General features: G+C 34.6%; 1 long non-coding RNA gene across 1 annotated transcript; it reads right to left on the reverse strand.

The window, feature by feature from the left end:
• Positions 1-5491: 5491 nt before the first annotated feature.
• Positions 5492-7145, reverse strand: LOC133880486 (uncharacterized). Its single transcript, XR_009902303.1, has 2 exons — positions 6615-7145; positions 5492-5924 (listed from the first exon to the last, which is right to left on the reverse strand). It is a non-coding gene; the product is annotated as an uncharacterized LOC133880486 (long non-coding RNA).
• Positions 7146-7494: the final 349 nt, after the last annotated feature.

Genomic DNA, 7494 nt, shown 5'->3' on the forward strand with positions numbered 1-7494 from the left:
GAGCTCAAAAATTCTCTAAGTGGTCAAGAGGATCCTCATCTCTAGCATAACTCATGATTTGAGGGATCATGAATTTATCGAGTAGTCTGTTGTTTGCTACCCGTTCAGTGAAGATCGAGTAAGTACCTGACAAGAGCCTGTCCACCACTATGGACTTGCTTTTGTCCTTCCTTTCTATCTCCATATACGTGCACCTTCTCTCTAGCTTGGCAACAATCCTACTAAGATCTCCTGGATCTTCCTATCGGTCACCATGACAGTTGGCTCTTCCATTCCTTTGTTCTCGGTGATCAACCTCCCGAATGTTGTCTTCTTGGTGATCGTCCTCTCGACGATCCTCCTCCCAATGATCACAAAGGTTGGTATGGCTGTTGTGCTCTTCTTCTTCATGCTCATCCCGATTCACCTCGGGATGGGATTATTTGAAGAATTCTGAGTAGTAATTCTGCATTCTATCATGTCAAAGCCTCCCTCCGAGCTTCCAATGCTTTTATGCAATTCTGATCTCCACCACCCAAGGGAGGGAACGGTGGAGGCTGCGGATTGTTCTGAACTTCTTGATTTGGGTTGGGCTTGAAAATAAATAGACTCCTAATATAAATATGTGTGTGTGATCAACTTATGTAACAAAATATCTAAATACAAAATTAAAAAAAGACAGATATTTTGTTAACGAAGTGGAAACTCAATTAAGAGAAAAACCACTCTGAGGCAACCAAACCCAGGAAATCCATTATTCAATAGACAAAGCTTGTTACAAGGTAGTAATACTCACATAACTTAATGCAATAGTCGTACCTCTAACTCCTACCAACCAGGTCTCCTACCAGAAGGTGTCTTCAATGGACTCCTTTAGCTTAAGGCTTTTCCCTAAGCTAGGCTTCAAATGATCAAATCACACAAAGAAAAACTCTTATAGAGTTAGCAAATCTCACAATTTCTACCTAAACACCCTCTCTAAGCAGAATGGAATTCAGTACCAAATTCTATAAATAATACAAGCCTAGAGACCTCTATTTATAGGCTTTAGAAGACCTAATACAATTCTGATTCGGAGTTCTCTGGGCAGAGTTCAGACGGCAAGAAGCAATCGACATCTATTGCCCTAGCGTTCGGACAGTTGCATGCTGTCTTCACCAACCGTGTCTGCTGAGTTGTTCAAAATCTTCTCGAACATTGATGGGCATTCGAACGTTTCTCTGGGCATTCTGGATGGTCAACTAGGGAACTAACTTTGCTGAGTTGTAAACTGCGAAGAATCTTCCTGTAATCTTGAAATTGCCTTCTAGATGCCTGTAACACTGAGACATGTCATATTAATGCCTTTCCACAGTTGAGAAAATATGCTATGAATATTTTGTAAGATTTTGATTAATTATGGCATCCCTGTTTTAGCAGTACACTAATATGGCAGTGATTTTATCAATAGAATGTAGCCAATAAAACTAATAGGGCTAAACAATTTGCTCGGTTGGGATCTCCTCTCTAGAACGTGTGTTCATCACTATGAAGGATTTTTTTGTTTATGAGAAACGAATAATCGTTCCCACAAATGGCGCCAAACTGTTGGGACAGTTTTCGATATGGTTTAGACACAACACATTCTTCAAGGTTCTTCACGTTTTCCAAGAAGTCTGCAAAACAAATAAAATTAGCAGACCTTTCTAAGGGTCTCACTCTGATGCCTAAGTTAGCTTTTCTGCGAAAATTCTGTTTAATCAATAAAAATTTAGTCCTTCCCTTATACCTTGAGTATTGGCCTATTTATAGGCAGAATGATGAGCACCCTTACTGCTAGGGTTTCGTGTTCCCCTTTCTGACCTATGAGCATCGTTAGGGTCTTTATTAAGAATCCTTCCCAAATTGGGATTCTTTCCTTACTTGTCTCCAAGCAAGATCCTTGACGACAAATCCAGGATCAATTCAATCCCGGATTTCTAAGGACTGCGTGCGATCCCAACAAATCCAGGTCATGACTCCTATCTCAATTCGACTTGGGGCAGGGTTGATACCTGAGTTCTCGAGACACTCTAGTCCTAGGCCTTGGCTAGACAAGACCTGAGTTCCCAAGACATTCTAGTCTCGGGCCTTGGGATGCACCTAAGTTCAATCGGTATGCACCTCCTGTCACGTATTCTCGGGGATGACTTCTTGGCGTCTGTCTCCCAAGATAAAACTACCCAGTAGTTTTCCTATCTTGGCTTTACAGCTATCAACTCTCCTTTGGACAGTGCTGGCTTGAAGGCCCATGATCCTTCTAATGAAACGGGCTTAGTGGGATTATTCCCAACATTATTGAAGACGGGCCAAATGAAACGAGTTTTTCACTTGGGTTGTGTTCTGTCTTGACTGATTATGGAGGAATGTAGGTGCAATTTTGTGAAATAGAAAACTAGGACGTGTTTTTGATTTAAGAAAGTTGTTTGGTAGTTTGTTCTTGGACTGCAACTGAAATGAGAGTTTTTTTTTTTTTTTTTTTTTTTTTTTTTAATTTAAAGCTTGAGGGTTGCCTTCGTTTGGTGGAGTGGATCGTTGTAGTGTTTGTTTGGATGGTGTTTTCTTGGGTAACCCTCTGAGCCGAATTGAATCTTTGTTTTTGTTAGTTTTTATGATTGGCTCATTTGGTAACCAAAATATATTTATTTATGTTATTGGGGATTGGGGTGGACTTGTACTTAGTTTATAGTGAAAACCTAGAAGAACTGCTGAAGAATATACAAGTACCAGAGAAGATTTTTGGATAGGGACATGCCGTTCAGACAAGAGTAGTTCATGAAGTTTTACTATTTCCTGAACTGTCTGGACATGGCTATAAACATACCTTCTTAGGTCGAAGAAATGTTCAGACACCAAGGAGAGATGTCTAGACATGAGTAGTTTGAGTTGAAGTAGAGAAAGCCTGTTTTCTGAGAAGTCTAAACATTGTTGGGACAAGTGCTCACTAGTTGAGATATGTCTGGACACCAAGGACTGATGTTTAGACATGAGAAGCGACTAAGGTTACTGTGACAACCTAAGGACTGTGTTGTACCTCCAAATTAACCAACCAAGCAATAATTATCACAGTAATAAACTTACTTGAAAACTAAATCACACAAACACACAACCACAACACAGAGTTTTTGGTTACAAAGTAGAAAAAAATCTTGAACATATCATTGGTCTAAAAACCATTCTTTGGCAACCAAACCCAGAAAATCAATATAAAGAAGATCCAGATTACAAGATAAGAGGAACTTCCAACCCATTGGAATATCCTATTTCTTATAATACAACTAGCCACCTACTAGCCTTTGAGCCCTCCAGTCTTCTTACAGTACATCTCTTTATTAATCCTTCAGTAGACTCTTCTTCGAACAATGGTTATGTATGATTTGTTAACAAAAACTCAAGAAAAATTCAATTGTAGGAAAAGCTCAAAGCTTTCAAAACATCCACACTTGATCACACTTTTTTGGTGATTGAAAAAGAATCAAGAAAACCTCTAGGATCGTCCTACACAATAAGATTGCTGCCAAATCCTCCAGATCTTCTTATGAGCCCCTCCTTCACCCTTTTCTCTTTCTATCACTGCTGCTAACAAAGCTAGACCTTCTTCTCTTATTCCAATCATACCATACGCATCTTTTATGATGCAACTGCTTTTTCTAGAACAACGCAAACAATTAAATGAGCAGATAGAAAAAGTGGAGAAAGAGCAGGAGGTTGTACAGACTCACTATAGGGAGGCTCAAATTGGTATTCTTGCAACCACTAACAAGATAGTCCAAGTCAAGGTGGATGTAAAGACAATCATTAAGAAAGACCTTCTAGTGGATAAGTGTGAGCATGCACCTAAGGGGGTGCTTGAGGATGACTATTTAGATGTGGATGATGATCTTGTATCTCCTGAGGTTGGAGTTGAAGAGATTGTACCTCCCAATGATGCAGATGAGGCCGTTTGAGTTCCTTCCATGGTCATTAAAGAGAAAAGAAAAGAGTGAGAATGTCTATAGCAGTTTTTAGACACCTACTAGGGAGAGGTGTATGTTGAGGTCGTGCTGATGATGACATAGTGAAATATATATATATAATGGAGGGGTGACACTGTAAAAAAATAAACAAATAAATAGAAGTTCGATACACTAAATTAAAAGTTCTTAAAATTTGAAAAAATAATTGGAAAATCGACCAAAATTCAAAAGTATTAATTGAAATTTTGCCTGTATTGTATGATCACCATCTTGCTAGAGTAATGTTTCTTGCACAACTCTTGCACAACTTTTTTACACTCTAACAATTTTTTTTAAAGATCAACCATTGAATATTTAGGGCCCACATGTAGAAAAATAAAACCAATGGTTGATCATAAAAAAAAGTAGTTAGAGTTGTGTAAGAAACATTACTCATCTTGCCATAACTCCCTTTCCAAATCATAATGGCCAAAGTGTAAAGTGTTTTAGGTGGAGCGTGAAGGATATCTAAAAGTTTCCTTTTGCGGTTGTAGCTTGGCACTTCTTCAAACATTTGACATCGAAAAACCTAAAGTAAGATCATATCTCTCACATTAATTTGATATATTCAAAATTCGAACGCAAAACCAAATTAAGTGCAAATCCTAGCCCCTAACATCACGGGATTTCCCACGTCACCAACAAGATACAAAATTTTAATATGAGTTGGATATTCAAAATTCAATTTTACACAAAAATTAGGGAGAACTTCACTTATACCCCAAACTTTTAAAGTGTCAATTTTTTGCGTATCCATCTTTCAACTTATTTATTTTATTTTATTATTTTTTTAATTTCAACCCTCTGTTAGAATTTTTTCTATTAAATCCTGTCAAAATTCTTAAAATACCCATCTTTTTTTTTAGTAAAAAAATGAAAAAAATAATAATTGTTAGGAGTTAAGTGTTGGTTAGAATTTAACTGAATTCACAAAAATACTCATATCTAAATATTTGAAAATTTTATAATTTTTTTAAAAAATAAACATTTGAGTATTTTGGAAATTCTGATAGGGTTTAATGGAAAATTCTAACGGATGGTTGAAATTATAAAAAAAAAAAAAAAAAAAAAAAAAAAAAAAAATGAAAAATAGATACCCTAAATTGATACTTTTTAAAGTTTTGGTACAATTTTACAAAAGTGACGAAAAATCAAAAGTTATAAGTGAAGTTTTCCCCAAAACTGATTAATTGGTATTACAAGTTTTAATACTAACATTAAAGATTCACGCAATTGTTAATAGGGCTCTATTTATTAATGTGTTTTACAAGATATTTTTAATTTTAGTCTAAAAAAGTGTTCGAAAATGAGATAAAAATGATTTTTTATATACATATTTATTTTTAAGAGTATTTTGTATTTTGGTTGTTTGTTCATGTATTTGTTCAAATATTTGTATTGTCTTTTCTATGGCCGTGACATATAAAGTATAACTTATGGGAAAATGTAAAATACATATGAACCTTTATGCAAAAAAAAAAAGAAAAAAAGAAAGAAGAGAGAGAAAGAAGTCACCATATATTTCCCTCTTTTCTACATCAAACCACAATAGTTTTACATTACTCCGAGATTCTGTAAATCCTTAACCATTTCAAAGACACTAAATTTACGTCTTTGTAAACGAGAATTACGCACCAACATGATGGGTAAATAAAATTGACAAAAGGGTAAAACTCCCCATTCGAGTCTACAACATAACACGAACAATCTGATTGTACTCGCTTCCTTCTTTATGCCTTCCTTTGATTTCTTCTGCACATGGTAACCTCCTCCAATGCTGACTTCTCTTTCTAAGTGGCAACAATAGCTCTTAAAAACACTCACATTTACATGTAATTTGAAGCCCATTAAGAACACAAATTCAAGCTCCAACTCGTTTAATTCTTCTGTCGTTAATCCCCCAACTCTCACAAAGTATGAATTCTAGTAATTCTTGTTCAAAAAGAAGAGTCGAAATTAGAATCATAATAGAGGTGATAATGGTAATGATGAAAATTTATCTGGCATTACTTTAGGTATCTGAATTACTAATCAAATATCGCATACATTATCAAAGGAGTATGAATAGCAACTTTTAATACACGTTAAGATTGATATAAAAGAATCAATTTTTAATGTTTTGTTGTAAATGAAAATTTAAAATTTAAAATGAACCTTTCTACTGCAATTTTGTAATTCCTAGGGTAATATATCATGTAAACTGGAGTGCTAAGACTGATGTGACTTTTTTAATCACCACTTAATTAAAATTCAATAGTGATCAATCACAAGTCCAATGATGATTTTAAAAGCCACATCATTCTTAGAGAGACACAAAATTGACTTCTAGCATTACTGATGTAACTATTTCAAATTTCAGCAAATATGTTCAAATAATGATTTAGAGTTTGTCATATCAGCATTTATCACCTCTATCAACTAAAGATTCACTAGCTTAGTATGTATAATAGTTTAAAAGAAAAAGATACCATTATGATAAAATCTTAGCCATTTAATTTGAAAATCATGGTTGAGATTTGAGAAAACTACAAGGTAGAATAACCTAAAAATTCAAGACGATCTCGATGTGCATTACTTCCATTAAAAGAAAGACATATAGAGAAAGTAGTTAAGAAGTTTTACCTCATCAAAGTCGGAACTCAATGATTCTGCCTATGAATGACATCATTGGGGTTGGTGACATGTTGATAATAACATTCCAATCAACAATGAACAAAAAGGGCCCTTTGACGATGTTTGGCTTTAATTCTCAATTTTTGCTTGCAATTGACAAAGACGCAATCATTAAGGATTTGAGAAGTAATTGTGTTTTTAAAAGCTCGGGTTTCATCGAAGCACACTACAAAAGCCTTAATTATACAAAGTTCATATAGCTTGTCAGAAATGGCCATGTGCTTTTAAATTCAGCACAATGACCAACTGCAACTGTAAGGCACCAATTCATTTCTGCAATATCAAGTTTAGATGAATAAGGGGACAATATGGGAGGAGAAGACGAAGTGAATGAGGTTGGGGCAATGTTATTGGCTTCCACACTAAAGAGAATAAGGATATGCAATTTTGTGATCACCAACATAAGTTTTCTTACACATTTCATCACCATGTTTTTTCTCTCTATAAAGTTTCTTATTTTAAGTTTAACTCAAAATTATAATTAAGGCTTAAACGATTACAATTATATGCAAGTGAAGTGACTTTTGATTAGGCCAAAAGTTTTAATAGTTCTGAATTGACTTATTCTTAAAGTAATTTTATTCAAAAAAAATGTTTTTTAATACTTCTTATTTTAAGAAATATGACCTTTTTATAGTAAAGTGACTTTTGGTTAGAGCAAAAGGTTCAAGGCCTATTTATGATAACATGTGACTTTTAGCAAAACTAAAGTATACTTGTACAAGTTAATTTATTTCAATAAACAAGTAAAAATGGATGATTAAATTATTATGATAATATGATATCAGCACCCATTCAAAAGGTTTTGAAATATTAACTCATAAAGAAT

Source organism: Alnus glutinosa, chromosome 10 (assembly GCF_958979055.1).
Source record: "Alnus glutinosa chromosome 10, dhAlnGlut1.1, whole genome shotgun sequence".
NCBI lineage: Eukaryota > Viridiplantae > Streptophyta > Magnoliopsida > Fagales > Betulaceae > Alnus > Alnus glutinosa.